Here is a 21,278-nt window from a genome sequence, read left to right on the forward strand (position 1 = left end):
ATCCACTTTCTTCCATGGAGTGTGCTGTAATTCTCCTATTGATGCTTGCCAGATTCTCTACACAGCATTCCCATTTGCTCTGGACACTGAATATCATTGGACCTGCTGGATTGAAGGCCCAGGTGATAGAGTAGTTTACACTGCAGACTATACATGTTGCACAACCTTTTAGTATTTTTATTACATGGTTCTATTCAAAAGGAGCAATTGTACGAGTTACTCAAAGAATGGCTCAGAACATCATATTCTAATACAGCATATTTCTTTAAAAATCCAAAAAGGCACACCACGCATTATGCCTTATTTTTAGCGGTAAATGTATAAGATGGTTTAACTTGTTTTACACTATAAAGAAGAGATTCTGACATGCTGCAGATCACTGGACTCTTTACCAAGAGAATGTCCTTGAATTTTGTAGTTTATTCCCACTCTCTGGCCTACACGTGTTTCACTAAGATATATAAAGTAATTCCCAGGTTCTGGCTCATCAAAAAAAAATTATCATAATATTATCAGGGTAGTGAACCAGTGTGTGATATTCAGCATGATGTTAAGATGATCAAGATCTGTCTAAAATAAATTACAGCAGAGAGCAAGATGGTGACGATGTGCTATCATCCTTATCAAGAGAAAGCAAACTGCTTCTGGAAGTCCTTGTACATTTATGTGGAAAAAAATATTTGACAGATAAACAACTATATCAAATGCCAAATTGTTTTGATATGATTAAGTTTATGATAATTCATGATCATTTCCCAATATCCAACTATCTTCTGCACTGGCAAAACAAACAGATTAAATGGAAATGATAGGATTTACCACTTTTCATCTTTCAAATCTTTAATGTGGCACTCATCTCTGTAGTTCCAGAAGGGATATAGTATTGCTTTGGATTATTACCCTATAATGGAGGAAAGCTTCAGGGCTTCCACTTAGCTTCCTATAACTGTGACCCTTATTTCACAGACTGGGAGTCAATTTGAAGATTCAGCCAGTTGCTGAGTATGCCTACTCCAATTACACATTCAGAAGCTTAGGTCTGCAGATCCTCTGAACTGACTATTAAACAGGTTAAAATTCCATTTATCCTGTGACCTCTATAAGGACCCATGTTGACTGATGGCCACAGTAGCATTTGGGGTCCATAGAAATTAAAATCACATGATCAGATATCAATAAAAGGTCTGGTAAATTCCCTTCCTAACTGTCTTGTCATCATAATAAATGGTCACAAGTTCATTTTAGGAGACTTGGAGGAAGTCTTATATGCTTGTGGAAGTGCTTCATGATTCTTGCTCAATGAGAATCAATTCCCTTCCATCAAGGGGATATAGTCTATGTCCTGATTTAAAACCAGAAAATAGGTAAGAGACAAATTCTCCATTGGGATGACTTACTTGTACTACATCAATAAAGTAATAAGTTAGCAGGCTACCCATTTATTTCTTTCATAAGGATAATTAGTCCCTTCTCAAAATTTCTGGGTGTCAAAATAATCTTGATTTCTATTGTACCCTTGTACCTGTTACAGTGATTGCTTTCACGTTATCTCTGTTAGTTAAGAACTTATACCTGACCTCAGCCATTCTAGGACCTCATCATTCCTACTGAAGGCAATCTCAAAGATACCATTACAAAGTACAAAATGATAAGTTTTTTTTTCATTTTTGTGTGTGTGTTTGTGTATGTGTGTATATTTGACATAGTAAGGTACACACAATTTTGTATCTTTCTGTTTTGTGCAGCACTTATTAGGGAGCATTTTCCCGTGCCATTCAATATTGTTAGATGTTATTTAACTGTAGTATAATGATCAATCATGATTATATACCAAAGATTAAAAGATTTCTTAAAAAAAAAAAAAAAAAAAGATTTCTTGAAGGTTATTATGAAATAACTAGCAGGTTGAAAAGGATATGGGAAGAAATTAAGTTTAGAACATTGAAACAATTGACAATGAATGGAAGGAAGAACATCTTTTTCTCTGAAACACTATGGAATGTTGGGACGAAGGAAGAGCAAGAAAAAAACCAGAATGTAAAGACAGTAGATAGTAAATTTTCTCTATTATTTAAAAAAAAAAAAATGAAGGAAGATAAAGGGTGTGGCCAGAGGATTTGGACAGGAATTAAAGAGCAGGTCCAAGTTTCATACTCACTGCTGTGGAGAATGAGCAAACCAGAGATGCATACCATAGACATATCCAACGTACCAACATGTTAGTGGTGGTTATAACTGAATGAGAATATAGATAGTGAACATGATTGTTATTTTACCAAAACTTTAAAAACACATGAATTATATAATCAGAAAAAATACCAAAAAAACTCTAGGTACAGAATGAATCACCTTACCAGTAGTGTAGAGAACAGGTAGGAGATAGATCTCTTTGGTGAGTTAAGAGTTACCAAAGCTGGTTAGGATCAGTTGTATTAGCTTGAGCAAGAAATTTCTGGGTGATACATTATTGACCTAAACCAAGGCAGCAGTAATCTTGAGAAGAGGAGAATGCCTGTTTAGGAGGGAGTCAAAAGTAAGGATGACTAATTAGAACAAAGATGAGAGGAAAGAAAGGCTTCTGATGATGGCTTCTGATCAGATGACCACAGCTTTCACCACACTCAAGGAATAAGATGAAAAATACAATTTTAGGAATGTGAACTTCAGGGATCTGAGAGACTTCAATGCAGGGATCATCAAGACTCAATTTGAGACATGTAGAGAGTATGGCAGAGTTGAAAGTTCATGGGTTCTGGACCAAGATGTTCCTATGTTTAATTTGTATTGTTGCCACTTACCAATTATGTTATTAAAAAAACTACTCCCACCTTCAGTTTCTCATCAATAAAATGAGAATATTAAAATAATAATATATCTGTCTGATATGTTGTTTGACTAACAGGGAAATAATGTGCATAAAGCAGCTAGCAAGTGCTTAGTAAATCTGTAATAACTATAAGATAATAATATTTTCCATCATTATTATTAATGATTGCAACGTGTTGTTAGATTGATCAATTTTTCAAAGCCTCAGTTTTTTATAAAACAGGGATCATAAATCTACCACACAAACTTGAATTGAGCATTAAAGTGAGATATCGCTTAGTCCAATGCCTGTCGGTCCATAGAGTTCTTATACCAGTGATGTCAATTTGTTTCCATTTTTTATCATTCTTACTACTGCTGTGATCTGTTCAAACTCATTAGTCATCAAAGTATGAAGACTAAGATAAACATTAAAATATTCTAGTTTTATCAAGTTCACTGAACTTTTTAATATTTTTATTGGATATACTCACTTTTTATAGTGTATAAGAACTAAATGTCCTTTTTCTCAACTTTTGGAATGGTGTTCATTTTTTAATTTATTAAAACTTCTCTAAATGGTTTTGTAGTTCTTACTTTTTTAATCTTTTAGTTTTCTGTATGATGATTTTTCATGGACACAAGTTTTACAGTATTTAAACATATTGATCATTCTTTTAATGCTTAGAGTATCCTTCTCCATTTCAACCTACAACATCTCCTACCCCTAATTTTTATGGTACTGTAATTTGTTAGCTAGAATATTTAAGTCACATGACATTTAGTTTGTTGTGAGATTTTTTTTTTGCTTATTTTTTCCAGCTAACCAAGTTTCTCAGTCTCATTTGTTTTTAAAATTATCCATCCCTTTACGTATTTATTTGTGATGCTTCTTTTATTAAATACTAACTTTCTATACTAAGATGTGTTTCTGAGCATAACAATTATACAAATATCACGTTGTTGTTTTAGTTATTCCATTTTAAGTGGCTGGGAAGTCAAGCCCCTTTATCTCTTAATCCCCTCAAAATCCTTCTTTTTAAAACTTTCCTTAGACAGTCTTTAGTGTATTTATTTTGAAATTAATTTTTCAATTATTTTACTGAATTCTGAGATAATGCCTAGCTTCATATTAGATGGCTTTATGGCTTTTAATTTGGAAAGAATTGGCATTAATGTTATTCAATTTTTCCTTCCATGAACATGATATATTTTGAGATCTTTTATAATTTTTACAATATTTCTGGGGTTTACTTTATGTAACCCCAAAATTTTTAAGTTAGAGCCATTCATTCCTTGTTTTTTAAATTTATTTATTTATATTTTTGCTTGTTATTTTGTGAATTGGATCTTTTCTTTTTCAATTAACCTTTAAAGAATTATTGCTAGCCTTAAAATAAAAAACTTTTAATTCTCTTTCTCATCAGTCTACTGAAATTATGTCTGCAGTAAAAAATCATCAGTGGCATTCCCTAGTTAATGTGCATTTTGATAATTTCACAATTTTAAAAAGTTATAACAGGTGTTGAAATTTTAAATCTGCCACAGGTCTTCAGATTTCTGGTACAGAATGCCATTAAATAATACTTCCACATACTCATCTCAGTTCACTCCTCAATAACATAACTCCCAAGATTTTGCTACAAAAGATATATACTTTTCAAGGAATATATGTGTTATATTATATCCAAGATATTACCTGTTTACTGTTTGTGCTTCCCAAATGAAGTCTTCATGCAAATAAAAAATTACTTCTTTCTTTTCAAAATAACTGAATCTCCTCTTTGTTCAGTTACTCATCCAAATAAATCAGAAGGCAGGCATCCCCCTCAAATAATGTCAACATTATTGTCCAGAAGTGTTTAGCGAATCCTGTCAGAAGACCCTGTAATCCTCCTAGGCGCTGATTCCTGCACTTACACTTTCATCAAGGCTAGAATGCTGCAGGAAAATGCTCTTGCAACACTCCCAATATCAGGATGGTTTTACTCAGCCATTTGCTTCACTTTTGCAAATCTGTAACTCCTTTTATGTTCCTTTAGCTTCTCCTACTTATTATGTAATTGTCTTAAATATTTTCTCTAAATTCGTCAACAACTGCAGTAAAGTGTCATAATTTTTTACTTCAACTTTCAAACATTTTCAAAAACCCAAGAAAAGGAAAGTCTACTGCATTTTCCCATGCTTTTGCTTTTTCCTTTGTCTTCTTTCTTTAGTGATGTTCCAAGATATTTTTTTTCCCTTCCTTTCTTCTCAGGGAAGAGCACTTTCTTTGGCCATTCTTTCAGCATAGGTCAGTTGGCAACAAATTCTCTTAGTTGAGTCTGGAGCTAGGTAATCCAATATCTAGGAATATACCTTCAAAAAAGGAGCCCCTTTTCAACTATAAATCTTTTATAGGGACTGTGATAAAAAGGACATTAAGTGCTGCTCCCTGAAGTGGTGGTTTATGATGCCACATTCCTTAGAAGCTTCTTGTCTAATGAAGGGCTGTATCATTGAGGAATAATTTGATCTACTGGCTGGAGCTTATAATATATATAAAGTACATACTGAATTTGAGTACCTGATTTTATAGTAGGATTTTACCTTCTAACCTTGTACAGGTGATATAAATATAATTAGCCCAGTATTTCATTAAGAATAAAACAGGGGAGTCGAGAAAACATTACTAACTCACATTTCAAAGGCAATTGAAACTTCAGTCATTCAAGTGTTAATCAATCATAAACAAAAATTATGATTATGATTTTTAAGTGAAGATGTTTAGGTTAAAGACCAAGTAGAGTTGGGGTTCAGAGTTAAAAGTTTATCTTATGGTACTAGGTAATTGTGGGCATAAGTGCTAGAAAAAAAATCTTCTAGTAGAAGAAAATATTGACTTGAAGATACCAGCAATGATTTCACTAATTTTTCTCTGCCATTGTATGAGACTCTGAAAAGGACAAAATTAATCCGGACCCACATATTCCTTAGAATCCTAGTTTCCTGCCTAAACCACAAAGGAGGCAATGACAAAACTAGGAAGGGATGCCACAGGTTGGAATGCTATTCCAGAGCTTTTTGGAATCATATAAACAGTTTAGGCTGGAACGTCATTTTCAGACTTCACAGCAAATCACTACCCAGGTGACAGCCATTAGTCACATCCACAAGATACAAAGGCCAGTGCTCTTGTTTGATGCACTTTCTGTGATTTCTAATCTTTCTGAATGACTGAATAAAGCAGCTAGAAAAAGTAAGAGCAGCATCTTTAGTCTGGCAGCTATGTCTACTAACTTTGCTAACAACTATCTCTTTGGTTGGTTAAATTATTCTGTCTGAGTTTCAAAGGGAAGGTACAAAGTCCTATGTACTTGTATTTCTCGTGACCTTGCAAGAACTCTTTCATTAAAAAATCAACGTGGAAAACCAGCATTATTAGATTAATGGACTGTGTGGTGGCCTAAAAGAAATAAGTGATTATGTTAAGTAAGCCATATCAACTCAACCTTAAAAAAAAAAGTGCCTGTAAGTGGGAACTGGCCAAAACCCCACAAATGAAAATTTGCCAAAAACCCTATTGTGAATGATGTAAATAATACAACAATTTTTGATAAGCTTTTTAACTGAAGTTTGCTGAAAAAAAAAACAGTATATATTAATTATTGTCTGACTCCTTGAGTAAATAACTAATTATCAGGTACACCAGAAGCCTGAATACTTGTGGGTTTTTTTTTATAAAAGTGAATGCACTATAAAAGTAATATAATGAAAAATAGAAAAAAGAGAAGTGATAAAAATCTATCATGTTTAAAACAGTATGGTTTACATATTGGCTTACTTCCTCCATTTTTTTCCAAAGCATTATACATTCAATTTTGCACTGTAAATTTACTTAACATTTGAAAAATATATTACCTCACAGAGATACATGACCCTGTAAGCTTTATTTTTAGTGGCTATGATGTCCATTTAGTGAATGTAATATAATTTGTGTAACTGTCCTTTAATTTGGGATTTAAATTATTTATGATTTTTACACTTATGTTTTTAGAAAAACTTAAATCAGTACTTCATGAGTATAATTTATTCTATATGTTGAATAATTTGATGCAGAAATATTCCTAGAAGTAGAATTACCGTGCTCAATATTACAAAAAAATCTTTAAATTGCATACATAATTTGTTTTTAATTATATGTCTGATTATAAAACTATATATTCATGCTTATTTTAGATAACTTCAAAAATCCATGAGCTATGAAAAGAAAAAAAAATATGTGCAGTCTCCTACCCAATGAATTAGTTTTAATATTTTGACACATATCATTCCATTTTTTTATCTGTGAAGATATTTTCCCCCAAAATTAGTATGATAAAGTACACTCAACTTAGTCACCTACATTCTATAATTTTCATTACTATGAATAATTCTAATATAATAAAAAGGAATGAAATTTTAAAAATTAAATTTAACCACCGATTTTATATATGAATATGGCATGTCTATTTATTCACTTTCTTATCACTAGATACATTATTTTGAAGTATTTTAAATTATGTAAAATTATGTCATGAACATTTTATCATATAAATCTTTGACACATCACTTGACAAAAAAATCTTAAGGTTCTCAAACTGGAGTATAAGCATTTTAAGACTATTGATATGTTTACCAATTTATTTTTCAAAACTTTTCTTTCTGAGGTACAACACTTAATTGGAAACACATGCAAAAAGTGCTATCACTATTTAAACTTCCAGAACTCTTTGATAATTACTCTTTGGCAAAACATTGGATCTATTATAGAACAAATCACAACTATATTATAATTTTTCATCAAAATAAAGTCTGGATTAGTTTGCTAAGGCAGTTTATTGTCTAGAGAAGACAAACAAAAATATTGCAAGATTGAATTTGAGCCATAATTTTTTTAAAGAACTATGTTTTTTTGTTTTTTTTTTTAGAACTATGTTTGTTTAAATTGGAAAAAAAGACTTGTGAAAGATTTAATAACATCTTTAACTATGAAAATTGCAATGACAATTCTCCAATGCTAATGGCACCTACATTCTAGATGGAGAACAGACTCAATGAAAGAAGTAGAGATTTGGTTTGAATTTAGAAAGACTTTTTATTATGTGAGCGCACTGGAATTTTATACAAAAAAAGGAACAAACGAGCATTCATTAAAGATTTAAGCTTAAATTAAGGTATAAAACTAACATTAAAATTTGAGGAGTCAAATAGAGTTGGGGAAGATATTTTGGAATTATAGAGACTTTTATTAATCAAAGTCCCTCCATATCCTGGATATTTTAACTCCAAAAGTCATTATCAATAATTATAAATCTTATGAGGTGCCTGGGTGGCTCAGCCGGTTAAGTTCCAGACTTGATTTTGACTCAGGTCATGATCTCAGGATTGTGAGAAGGCCCCCTCTCCTTAGGCTCTGCGCTCACCAGGGTGTCTACTTGAGAGATTCTCTCCCTCTGCCCCGTGCTCCGCCCCCTGCGTGTGCACCTTCCCTCTTTCAAATAAGTAAATAAATGTTTTTTAAAAAATAAAAAATAATAAGAAATCTTCATTTTCTATTACACACACACATAGATACACAAAAGAAAGAGAATGAAAAGATATCTTTGATTATGGTATCCAAATGAATATTTATATATCTTATCAACAGTGCCTCCTGATTTAACTTTAAAATACAAAATTAAGCTATGTTTCTCTAGATGAATGGTCTTAAAGATTGCTATATTTAGAACTCTTCAGCTAACTAATAATGGTACCCCAGCTATCCCACAATTAAGAACAGAATTGTGGATTCTACTATAGCACTCAAAACAAAAGCTTAAAGGAGCTCTATACACACACACACACACACACACACACACACACACAAACATGAAAACAGCTAAAAGTTCTTTCAATGGGAAGAGACACAGATTAGAGAGAAGGGGCATCTTTTGTGGCCCCTAAGACCCCTGCATGACCCTGTGACATCACAGAACACAGTCAGAAGCTACTAATAGTCACTTCATAGAAAGACCCTTGGTAGTGGCTCAGACTGCACTGGACCCAGGTGTCCTAACTTACCAGTTAGGCTATTTTTATTTCCTCAGGATTAACTTTGAATCATAGTACACTGCCCACATGCAGATTCTACTACAGCATCAAAGAATGTTATAGAGGATGATCAGGAGCCACTAAGAAATCATAAAGTGTGAGACAGATAAATGATAGATGACAGATGAATGCTTTTTATAAAATGTTCATTTCGACTTAACTTCTAAATTGAAAAACAAAAATTTCACTTGTAGAATATCATTTATTCAATCTAAGTTTCTTGATAAGGAAACATGTGACTGAGATTTCTCTAAGAAAAGTAAAAATGGTGGTGCATCATGAGCATCAGATAAAGGGATGGGATCCTTGCTGGTTCCATCCATTTAGTCTCTCCTAAAAAATTGATATTATCCAGGGAGCTTACACATTGGTGCACATGGGTGGAAGCCTGGAGAAATTTTTATTTTATTTTTAATAAATAATAGATTTATAATCTTTCTCACATTTAGAATATAGTCTCAAATTCCTGAGAGAACTATTTGATTCATTTCACTCATTTATCTGAGATTTTTAAAAGATACAACCTACAAAAGCATTTATATCTTTAGTCTGGAATTTGCAGACTTCTGGAGACTGCACTGACTTTCATTTAAATTAAGCTGAGCTGACTTTGATTAATTTGTTTTTACTTGTATCCTTTATCTTTTGCTATTTTTTTCTGTGACATATTCTGACTATGCTTTGCATTAATGATTTTCATTATATTTTCTCCAATAACCTCATTTTTGCATTTAAACCACTTACTGATATTTAATTCATCCTTCTGAGTATTAACTAGTGTGAGATATAGCATGTATAAATCTCCCTTCAGTTGGGTACCAATGAGAAGGCAAAAGCGTTCACAATTTAGATCCTCAATGTAAGCATTTATTTTCAAGCTGTTAATGATTATTAAGCTGCATCCTCATCTATAAAAATGAAGAGGTAATAAGAAAACAAGATAGTCACCACCCAGAGTTCTGGTAGTTCAGCCATGCAAGTGCATTTGCAGCATGTGATTCTATCTACCTAATTCCAGAGTTTACAAAGTTGAGGAAAGGAAAACTGATACTCGAAGTAGACTGAAGCAAAAGCAATAACAAAATTCATGATCAACTGCAAGTTCTTTGTCAAGTTGTCAGAGCTCCTCTAAATGTCCAAATTTTGAAAATTATCATAGGACAATATTACTTGGAGTGCTCATGGTATTACCATTGCAAGTGTAAGAAATAAGATGGACCTAACTCTGTCACAGAAGTTCTTTTTATGCAAGGTATAAAAATCCAATTATGAGGCCATATGATTATTAAAGAATTGACGCCTCCTTGAGAAGAAAGATATGTTTGTACACTTTCTCTAGGAGCTACAATATAAGGTTGACTTCTCTATTTCCAAGTCTTTTCCATTAAAAATGAATTTGCAAAATATTAATATCCATTCTCATGTGACTATAATGTGCTATTACACACTATAAAACTAACCAACTTCCACTTTAGAACTATGTTTCAAAACTATTAAGATTTTTTTTTTATTTATTTGAGAGAAAGAGAAAGAGAGTGTGGGAGCAAGAGAGGAGAGGCAGAGGGAGAGGAAGAAGCAAACTCCCCACTGAGTAGGGAGCCAGATGTGGGGCTCAATCCCAGGACCGTGAGATCATGATCTGAGCCAAAAAGACAGACTGAGCCACCCAGGCATCCCTAAAAATATTTTTTAAGAGAGTAAATTGATCTTTTTTGAGATGTTCCTAGAGGCAGGACATTATCTGTTTGTTATCTGATGTTCTTTCCTTAGCAACTATCCTCAAAAGGTTCCAATTTCATCTTTTCTCCATTAATTTTCACTTGACCCTATAATTTTGTAAAAATGTATAAATAATAATTAATTTTAGTGCTTCTGTTGGTTAAACATCTGGTGTGTGTCAGACCTTGGCACACCTTTACCCTGTGTAATATCTAATGTATCCTCTTACAGGCCACTCTTCAGATACAGAGAGAAAACAAAATTTCCATTTTCTTTGGCCTTGAGGTTTTTGCAAACGTTTGCTACACTGACATAGATAATTCAGGTCCCTGATTCCATACTTCACTGCTCCTTCCCCTAACAATCAATTTTTTTTTAATTAATAAAATGTAAGTTCAGACACTACTGTATTACGGTGCTGCCCAGGCTTTAAAATGTTTCCACAAAGGTAACAGGATTTGGCAACAGCCCTGCAAAGCAAGACAGGTTATCTTCCCCATTTTACTGGTGAGGAACTGAGGCACAGAGAGGTCCTGAGACTTGCCTAAAGCCCCACAGCTACTAAACCACACAACTACAAATGCCACCCAAAGCACTAAACTCAGAACTCAAGCTCTGCAAGTGTAACCTTGAAGCTCCATTCACCCGTAAAGTAGAAATATCAAGCGATTTCAACATTATCTTTCTGAATTATGCAAACTACATGTAAATCAGGACATCCATGAACTAATTAGAAAATATCAGGTAATGTGCCACATAGCATATTAGAAATACTCCATAAATATTAATTCTGGTGATACTCCCCACACAAACAGCTGAACACATATGTGACCTGCCTTGTCAAACTGAAACTAAGTGTTGAGATTATATATCCTTTGTATTTTTTTGTCTTTTCATTGTGTTTAATATAATTTTTGGTAAATTGTAAAAACAGAAAAAGGTGCAGAGCAAAATTAAAACAAATGCACATGCTCATATCATTGTACATGCTGATAGTTATAAAGATTATCACCAAGCTTTCATAAATGCTTTCGATTTATAAACATTACACGTAAGGTTGAAGTATCATTGGCTTCCTCTTACCCAAAACTTCTGTTTCTTTCCTCTCTCAAGAATTTAACCAGCACCATCAATATAATATGTGCTTCTGGCCCATTGTTGTTTGCACACACATATATGGGATACAGGGCTGTATATATATTTGTGGGGGGGATTGTTGTTATTGTTATTTTATTGGAGTTTGATTTGCCAACATATAGTGTAACACCCAGTGCTCATCCCATCAAGTGCCCCACTCTGTGCCCGTCACCCAGTCACCTCATCCCCCTGCCCACCTCCTCTTCCACTACCCGTTGTTCGTTTCCCAAAGTTAGGAGTCTCTCATGTTTTGTCACCCGCTCTAATTTTTCTCACTCCTTTTCTCTCCTTTCCCTTATAATCCTTTTCCTTATTTTTTATATCCCCGTATGAGTGAAACCTTTTAGTGATTGTCCTTCTCCGATTGACTTACTTCACTCAGCATAATACTCTACAGTTTCATCTACGTTGAAACAAATGGTGGGTATTCATTGTTTCTAATGACTGAGTAATATTCCATTGTATATATAGACCACAGCTTCTTTATCCATTCATCTTTCAACGGACACCGAGGCTCCTTCCACAGTTTGGCTATTGTGGACATTGCTGCTATAAACATTGGGGTGTAGCTGTCCTGGCATTTTACTGCATCTGTATCTTTGGGGTAAACCCCCAGCAGTGCAACTGCTGAGTTAGGGCAGGTCTATTTTTAACTCTTTGAGAACCTCCACACAGTTTTCCAGAGTGGCTGTACCAGTTCACATTCCCACCAACAGTGCAAGAGGGTTCCCCTTTCTCCACATCCTCTCCAACATTTGTTGTTTCCTGTCTTGTTAATTTTCCCCATTCTCACTGGTGTGAGGTGGTATCTCATTGTGGTTTTGATTTGTATTTCCCTGATGGCAAGTGATGCAGAGCATTTTCTCATGTGCTTGTTAACCATGTGTATGTCTCCTTTGGTGAAATTTCTGTTCATGTCTTGCCATTTTCATAACTGGATTGCTTGTTTCTTTGCTGTTGAGTTTCAGAAGTTCTTTACAGATCTTGGATACTAGCCCTTTTATCTGATATGTCATTTTCAAACATCTTCTCCCATTCTGTAGGTTGTCTTTTAGTTTTGTTGACTGTTTCTTTGGCTGCGCAGAAGCTTTTTATCTTGATGAAGTCCCAATAGTTCATTTTTGCTTTTGTTTTTCTTGCCTTCATAGATGTATCTTGCAAGAAGTTGCTGTGGCCAAGTTCAAATAGGATGTTGCCTGTGTTCTCTTCTAGGATTTAATGGATTCTTGTCTCACATTTAGATCTTTCATCCATTTTGAGTTTATCTTTGTGTATGGTGTAAGAGAATGGTCTAGTTTCATTCTTCTGCACATGGCTGTCCGATTTTCCCACCACCATTTATTGAAGAGACTGTCCTTTTTCCAGTGGATAGTCTTTCCTCCTTTGTCGAGTATTAGTTTACCATAGAGTTGAGAGCCATACAATTGTATCCAAAAGCATGAGATACCTAGGAATAAATCTAATCAAAGAGGTAAAGGACATATACCCTAAAAACTACGGAACACTTCTGAAAGAAATTGAGGAAGATACAAAGAGATGGAAAAATATTCCATGCTCATGGATTGGAAGAATTAATATTGTGAAAATGTCTATGCTACCCAGGGCAATTTACATGTTCAATGCAATCCCTATCAAAATGCCATGGACTTTCTTCAAAGAGTTGGAACAAATCATCTTAAGATTTGTGTGGAATCAGAAACGACCCGAATAGCCAGGGAAGTACTGAAAAGAAAACCAGAGCCAGGGGTATCACAATGCTGGATTTCAAGCTGTACTGCAAAGCTGTGATCATCAAGACATTGTGAAACTGGCACAAAAACAGATACATAGATTAATGGAACAGAATAGAGAACCCAGAAATGTATATATTTGAATTTTACACTGTATTTACTATTATTATACAATATTTTTTATTCAACATTACAATTGAGATCTATCCCTGTTCCTATATATCAAATGTATTGCTTTGTAAGCATTGCAACACATCTAGTAATCCATGCCCTCACCAATGGATTATTTAGGAATTTCCCAGTATTTTTCTGTTACGCATATAACCAGATCATCAGGGAAGCTCAACCCACTGCAGTAAAATTGTGTCCATAATGTAACTATTTACTTTATTCCTCCTCCCTTATCTACCTCCTTGCCTTACAACCACAGGAAGAGGAAGGAGCAGAGTATAAAAGCAAAATGTCCATGAATTCCCCCACTAGCCTAGATCCATCCAGAAATTTCATTTGTGCAGGTAATAGCATAGATGAGTCCGAAATTACCAAGGTTCCTAAGAGTTCTCTTCTGCTGCTGGATACTTATAGGATGAAACTCCCTGCCCTTTTCAAGGGAAGTATGGCCAATTGATTATTCTGGCCAATGAAATGGAGGCAGTTAAATTCTTCAAACTGGAAGTAAGAGATCACTTTGGCGTATTACCTATTAGATCCGTATTACCTAAAGGATCCATTATCCTTTGGGCATAATGGCCTCATGAAAGATCCAATCACATGTGCTCCTGGATGCAAAGTTGGTAGTCATGCTAGTAGGCAATGTCTTTTATCACTGAGACTGTAGTCTGCAATTTCATCTACCCTCTATGGCCTCCTGCCCCAGACACATGGCAGGAGGGTGTTTTAAGAACTTTCCCTACATTGCAGTCCCTATGTACCATCTCTTCCTGATGCACTAATCATGCACATCTTGCTATGGATGGAAATGCCAGCTTCTTTCTCTCAGGTGCCCATAAAATGGGGGCATGGTTTTCTTGGGATGCCATGGAGAGAACAAACAAGTTCTCTTCACAAATCTTCTACTCCTGAAATATTTATAGCCTTCCTCATTCTCAGGACTCTTACCAATTTGGATTATGGTAAGGAGAAAGAGCCAGTTCTGTAAGCTGGAATCTCTCAGTCAACGCTGTAAGAAGATACCTGATCCCAACCATGTTGGTAGTTCTCAGATGTGTAATATGGGCCATGTATTCCTCGTGGGTCTCAGTTTACAGCCTTGGCCAAAACAATAAGAGTAATATGCTGAACCTACAATCAATCACTCTGTTATATACACTAGCATGCTGTAAGAATTCTTGGACATATTTCCTTGTAATGTGTAAGAATGCCTCTAGAATATACCTAGAAGTAAAATCATTGGGTCACAGGGTTACCTAATAGTAATAATTAATATCATTATTTTTAGACTTCTCCTTAAAAACCATTCCAAAACAAGTCTCTCTGGCTTTTCTGCTCCTATCTTCCCACCTTACTCATGACATGCTAATTCTGCTGCGATGATCCCCTTCCTGCTGAATAGAGTGGTTTTCTGCTCTTGAGAGTATTGATTTCCTGCTTTCTCACAACTTTCCCAGAAATAACCTGCCTCAGCCAGTGCCTTTCTGGCTACCTCAATGGTCAACAAATGAAGCACAGTGTCAAGGACACTGATCACTGCTGATCTGCTTATTGCAGCCAACTCCACTCACTGTGGGATGGTGTAACTGCTCTCTTCTTCGGTGGTCTTACCCCCTCTCCCCATCCCCAATGTGGGCCTGAATGGGAAGGGGAAGGGGCACCTCTCATGCCTCCCCCAGGGCCTCTGAGAGTCAGTGGTATCAAAGGAGCCTACAGAAGTGAGAGAAGACACTCATGCAAGCAGCTCCCTAAATGCAGTGACCATCAGAAGTCAATGTAAAAGACAGGAAGGATGAGAGTAAAAAAATGAAGCTCGAAAAGATGTGGATCAAGAAAGAACAGAAACAGGGAGTAGTTTCCTGGTTGGACTCTTCACTGTTTGTGGCAGAAGTGAAGTAGTTCTAAAATATAAAATCTAAAGGGGAAAATAGGGGCCCCTGGGCATCTCAGTCAATTAGGAGGCACCTGACTCTTGGCTTTAACTCAGGTTTTGATCTCCAGGTGGTAGGCGTAAGCCCCATGACAGGGCTCCACACTAGGTGAGATTCTTTCCCACGCCCTCCACCTTCCTCTCTGCTTCTCCCCCAGGTTGTCATGTATGCTCTCTCAAAATAAATAAAGGCCATCTTTTAAAAAATTAAAAAATAAAGAGGAAGGCAAACCATAAGAGAAGCTGAACTCTAGGAAACAAACTGAGGGTTGCTGGAGGGAAGGTGGGTGGGGGATGGGGTAATGGGGTGATGGGTATTAAGCAGGGCAGGTGATGTGATGAACACTGGGTATTAAGTGCAACTGATGAATCACTAAATTCCACCTTGATAACTAATAATACAGTGTATGTTAACTAAATTGAATTTAAATAAAGAATTTTTTAAAACTTATGTGTTTTTTAAAAAGTTTTTTAAATAAACTTTTAACTTTAGAACAAAAAAAAATTAAGAAAAAAAATCTAGGGGAAGAATTGATGGGCTCTGGCTAGGCAAGTTAGAAATAGGCAGATTCTGGAATGATGTTGTCCCCTCTACAGCCTATTCTCAAACACCTACTTTTTAGGAAGGAAAAATTATGTGATACAATTTGAAGAACCTATAGCTAGTGTAGCTAGATCTCTTATTAAATCTCACAGTTTATTCTACCAACTTTGACTCTGAATTAAAGGAACCTTCATAGTGGGATTGTAGTACAGTTCTACACATTTACTTTCATATGTAGGAGGAGAATTTTATTATAAACACCATTTAGGAACTATCCTTTAATTGAAAATAATTAGTATTATACCTAAAATTCAAAATCCGAATCCAGAAAATTATAGGCTGAGTGTTACTTGGGATAAACCAATGACAGGAAACCTTTCTTCTTCAAAGTTTATTTGTTGTCTATATACTCTTCCGCTGCTCCCATTTATCAGGAAACACTTTGGGATTTTCAATCTAATCAACCTATCAAGTGTAAAGTGACATATCTTTAAGCATAAGTATGCAACCAGAGACCATGAACTATACCAGAACAATAAGAGGGTAAATAGTCACTGATCTTATCTTCTTTTCCAGTTAAAAAAATTCTCCCTTCCCTCAAGTAATTTATAAGAAAAATTTTAAAAATCTACTTACCATATTGAGGAACAAAACTGAAGCATTCTTATTTTATGGGTCTACTTTTAGTAGCCTGGAAAGCCTTATTTGAACACCAATGATGCTTCTACTCATTCAACTGCAGAAGTACATAAGACAAAAGTAAAATGCAGGGAGTCTACAAATTCAAATAGTCTTTGGGGGCCTGAGCTGCATAAATATTCCTCTCTTAATGAAACTGGCTTCATGTCATTTCACGTAGCTTTTATTTTAAAAGGTATTAAATAATCGCTGGTGAAGGGACAACAAAAAATATAATAACCACCATGCCAAAAAAACCAACTATGGCAAATTTGAAAAAGGAAGCCATAATATGAAAGTACACGAGATTGCTACCTGAATATTCCCAGACAACTTCATCTCTTCTAATCTGCTTTATCTCTGGCCCTCATCTCCATGCCCCTTAGCTCTCTTTTGGTTGAATTCCAATTATGGAATTTCCTTCAACAGGACATTCTAAATGTATCTTGTGACATGAATCATGGCGAAGCAGTCATACAGAAGCACTGCAGCACGAGAATAGGTACTGCTGATAATACCACAGTTAGCTCTTGAAGAAAAAGAAAAATCAGGTTGGATGAAAGTTATCCTTCTGACTCAGTTGAAAAATTCAACAGAAGTAGCATCTACATTTGCACTTTCCTCCAAGTATTTGGAGGGTTCAAAGATCAGAAACACGAACTTTCCCAGTAAGGTAGGTTAATGTCTAGTAAAACATATTAAAAGTTTCACAACTTAATGTTTCCATTTTACTTAAATAAGAAATTCTCAGTCCTGCCATTTGACAGCTGCCAGTGATATAATTGCTACCAAAAAGGAATTACCCGCATGGTTTCCTTGAGTACCTCATTAGTCAATCACCATTGACCAAGCACAGAGCACTACTCTGCTGGGAGACAGAGGAGTGATCCAAAAGAAGAAAAAGTTATTACAGCTAAGTGACTTCAAAATTAAAGGCAGTAAAGAGGTACATATGCCATAAATGAAAACAAACCAAAAACCAAAGAACCAAAGCAATTACAGTGTTAAAGTTTATATTTATAAGTAATTGGGAAACATGAAGTAAGGAATATATCAAGCCAAGGATGTGGAAAATTCAGCCATACCTGGTATTTTCTGATATTAAAAGGTCCCTGTTTTATACTTATTTTTTCACAAATGATCAAAAGAAACCTCAAAACAATTCAATTTTCTATCTCAGATATTTAAATGCCTGAGGTCAGAGAGTAGAAGGAAGTATACCAGTTTGGAAGTCATTGCATTGTAATTGATTTTACAAATTCCAGTTTTTCTATTGAAGTTTCTTAAAACAGATAGTTACATAAGAATAAGTAGACAAATAATTACCTTGTCAACATCTTTCTGAAGCTTTCTCATTCATCACTCCAAATGCATCCAGTGAGGAAACTGCATCTTTTGAGCTTGTTTAGCACTGAACAAATGGCTTTAATGAGAAGGGTGATCTCACCAGACTTCTAGAATCAGAGAAATAGCTGTGCTTAAATAAGAGGCTTAGTGTTTCTACAAAACATAATGTGTGTGAACTCTTTTGCCTGGCCCTAAGATGAAAACCTGAGAGCTGTGATCAGTATTTCAGTATTTTAAAAATATAAGCTATACTAACGAAAATGCCCAATCTGAAATGACTAATAAATCAAGAATGTTCGATGTTGCTAATAATCAAAGACAAGCAATTTCAAACCAGATATTATTTTGTCTGGCAAATGAAAGAAAACAATTTATTTGTCAATTATTAAAATATTTTTGAAAAACCACTTGGGAATACACATGGGGGGGGAGGGAAGACACGTGTTGGTATGCTAATTTTCATACCAGGAATCTATCTTAAGAAAATAATCAGCCAAAGGGAGCCTGGGTGGTTCAGTGGTTGAGTGTCTGCCTTTGGCTCAGGTCCTGATCCCAGGGTCCTGGGATCTAGTCCCACACTGAGCTTCCAACAGGGAGCCTGCTTCTCCCTCTACCTATGTCTCTGCCTCTCTCTCTCTCTGTTTCTCATGTATAAATAAAATAAAGTCTTTTTAAAAAAGAAGAAGAAAATAATCAGCCAAAATCAGTTCTATAATAGTGTGCATTGTGCAGTTACTTCTAACAACAAAAAATATATTTTAAAAACTAAAGGTAAGGATGGTGAAATAAATATTATACAACTTTACAATACATAATAAACAACTCTTAAAGTGATCCTTTTGAAGAGTCACTATTTAAATGGATAAATGCTCAATTCCTGAATCCAAAACTATAGTTTGTTCATTATTTGTGTATATGTACCTGGAAGGAAATAAATCAAAATGGAAATATTGATTCTTTCTGAACAATAGAGCCATATATGATTTTCTTCTACCATTTGCCTCTATTTTCCAAATTATCTTTTATGTATCCCCTTTTTATTTTTCTATATTCCCTTTTAATATAAGGTCATAAAAAATAAACTTAGAGATAGTTTTTTCTTATATAGACTACTGAAGGGTAACTCAACAAAACTTGCATATGTGATCTTGAAATAAGTTTATGTTCTAGAGAAGAATTGGTTGGAATCTCAAAAAGGACTTTGTGAAGACAGTTCAGTTTTCATTCACCAAAGAACACATATTTGAGAAAAAGATGATCCTCGGGGAACACATTACTGTTCTCTGTGACAGTAGCATAATAGTGATCCAGGAATGTATTACCCCTATGGTTCCCTTGAGTGCTGATCCATGGCAACAGCAGCTGGGTTTTCAACTATGCATCATATAGTGGTAAACTCTGATGCAGGAAGATGTGCAAATGGGGCAATTAAGAAGAAAATGAAGTCAGCAATACAAATAGGAATACATTTATATCATGTAGACAATGCAGAAAAATCAACTATAGTGACTTACAGAAAATTAATGTTTCCAAAATATAGAATAAGTCATACAATATTTCTAAAACTAGACTTTTTTAAAGTAGTATATTAGAAAAGAAAATTCAGTTTCATGTTTATATAGTCCTTCAGCATCTGAATGAATGGGATTTCTTGGAAGAGAATTGTCATAAGAATCCAAAATACCCTATGACCTACCTGAGTTCTTGGTTAGTAAGCAGTTCTCGTGAAATTGACTGCTTACTCATCCCAGATGAGTCAATACTCATAGAATACACAATGCTTGGAATTCTGCCCCAATGTCATTTATTAAATGATTCTTCATACACTGAAGGAGCCTGCTTTATACTTGTTCTAAAATTAGCTCACTATTATTGCATCATAACATATTAGTAGTGCCAAAAAATAAGTGGGTAATAAAAATTGATGGATTTCTACTATAGACTTTGGGTAAACCAGATGGTGACAACTTTGCATACTTACCTGCTGCCCAAATAGCTGTTTCCATTTTACCTGCTCCATCCTCCCCAACACCATTCAGCTGAGATCATGGGTTCTTTCTAGATCTCTCTCCTCATTCATCCAGAACACATCAAGCAAAGAAGATGAGGGCGATCTTCAGACCAACGGCAGACTTTCCCAACAAACATGTCTGCTCAAAAAGCCACAAAACAAAACAAACACCAAAAAAAGTATAGGAAATCATTGTGTGGAAAAGAGAAAAGGCAGCATGTTTCAAGGGCATGTTTTAGAGTTGTGTTCTGATGATGACCTCAGAGGGGGAAAAAAAAGTCAAAAGCATTCAGGTAGATACAAGCAGCATTTTCCAATGTAACATAATAGCTGATATGAGCAGATAGAATGAAGAAACAGAAGAGCTTGTTAAAAACTGGGCCCAATGGGGGCACGTGGGTGGCTCAGTGGCTGAGCATCTGCCTTAAGCTCAGGTCATGATCCCAGGGTCATTGAGTCCCACATCAGACTCCTCTTGAGGATCTTGTTTCTCCCTCTGCCTATGTCTCTGCCTCTCTCTGTGGGTCTCTCGTGAATAAATAAATAAAACCTTAAAAAAAAAAAAAAAGCTGGGCCCGATGGAATGATAGAGATTTTTGAAAAGAAGATAATTTCTCTCCCTTATCCTCTGGTGCCTCTCCTCTCTCAACCTCTGTTCGTTACACAGCTTATTAAACAGTTCTTTGGCTTGAGTATACTTTTTCAGTCCCTGAGCTTATTTTAATTTGTACAGTTATTATAAGGAAATTTTCAGATTTTAGGCAAAAAGAAAGTACTCATTCCCAGGTGAAATTTTAGAATATTTTATTAGACAATCCCTCCTGCCCTGAAAACTGCATTTCACTTATTTGAAGTACTTTATGCAATTCCACGTTCATGTTGCAAAAAGGCCTTTTCTCTTTTGTGGCTCCCTGAAAATATCTGTACTTTACATTAGATTTGCTTAACAAGTTTTGCTGTCTCTGTGGATGCTCTTAATAGCTCTAACAGAATGAAAAAAGAAGAAAAGAAAAGAAAAGAAAAGAAAAGAAAAGAAAAGAAAAGAAAAGAAAAGACATGGGGAAAAAGAAATTGAACTAAATAATACTGAGAATA

The 21,278-nt window shown here is 35.0% G+C and overlaps 1 protein-coding gene and 1 long non-coding RNA gene across 2 annotated transcripts in view; one reads left to right on the plus strand and one right to left on the minus strand.

Moving 5' to 3' along the window:
• Window positions 1-21,278, plus strand: part of GALNTL6 (polypeptide N-acetylgalactosaminyltransferase like 6) — a 1,159,236-nt gene that overhangs the window by 883,724 nt on the left and 254,234 nt on the right. The window lies entirely within an intron of this gene.
• Window positions 5-20,320, minus strand: LOC140616455 (uncharacterized). The gene is made up of 5 exons (XR_012016934.1): window positions 20,154-20,320; window positions 18,152-18,279; window positions 16,784-16,883; window positions 2,355-2,512; window positions 5-105 (listed from the first exon to the last, which is right to left on the minus strand). It is a non-coding gene; the product is annotated as an uncharacterized lncRNA (long non-coding RNA).

The sequence above is a fragment of the Canis lupus genome, chromosome 24 (assembly GCF_048164855.1).
Source record: "Canis lupus baileyi chromosome 24, mCanLup2.hap1, whole genome shotgun sequence".
In the NCBI taxonomy this organism is placed as follows: Eukaryota; Metazoa; Chordata; class Mammalia; order Carnivora; family Canidae; genus Canis; species Canis lupus.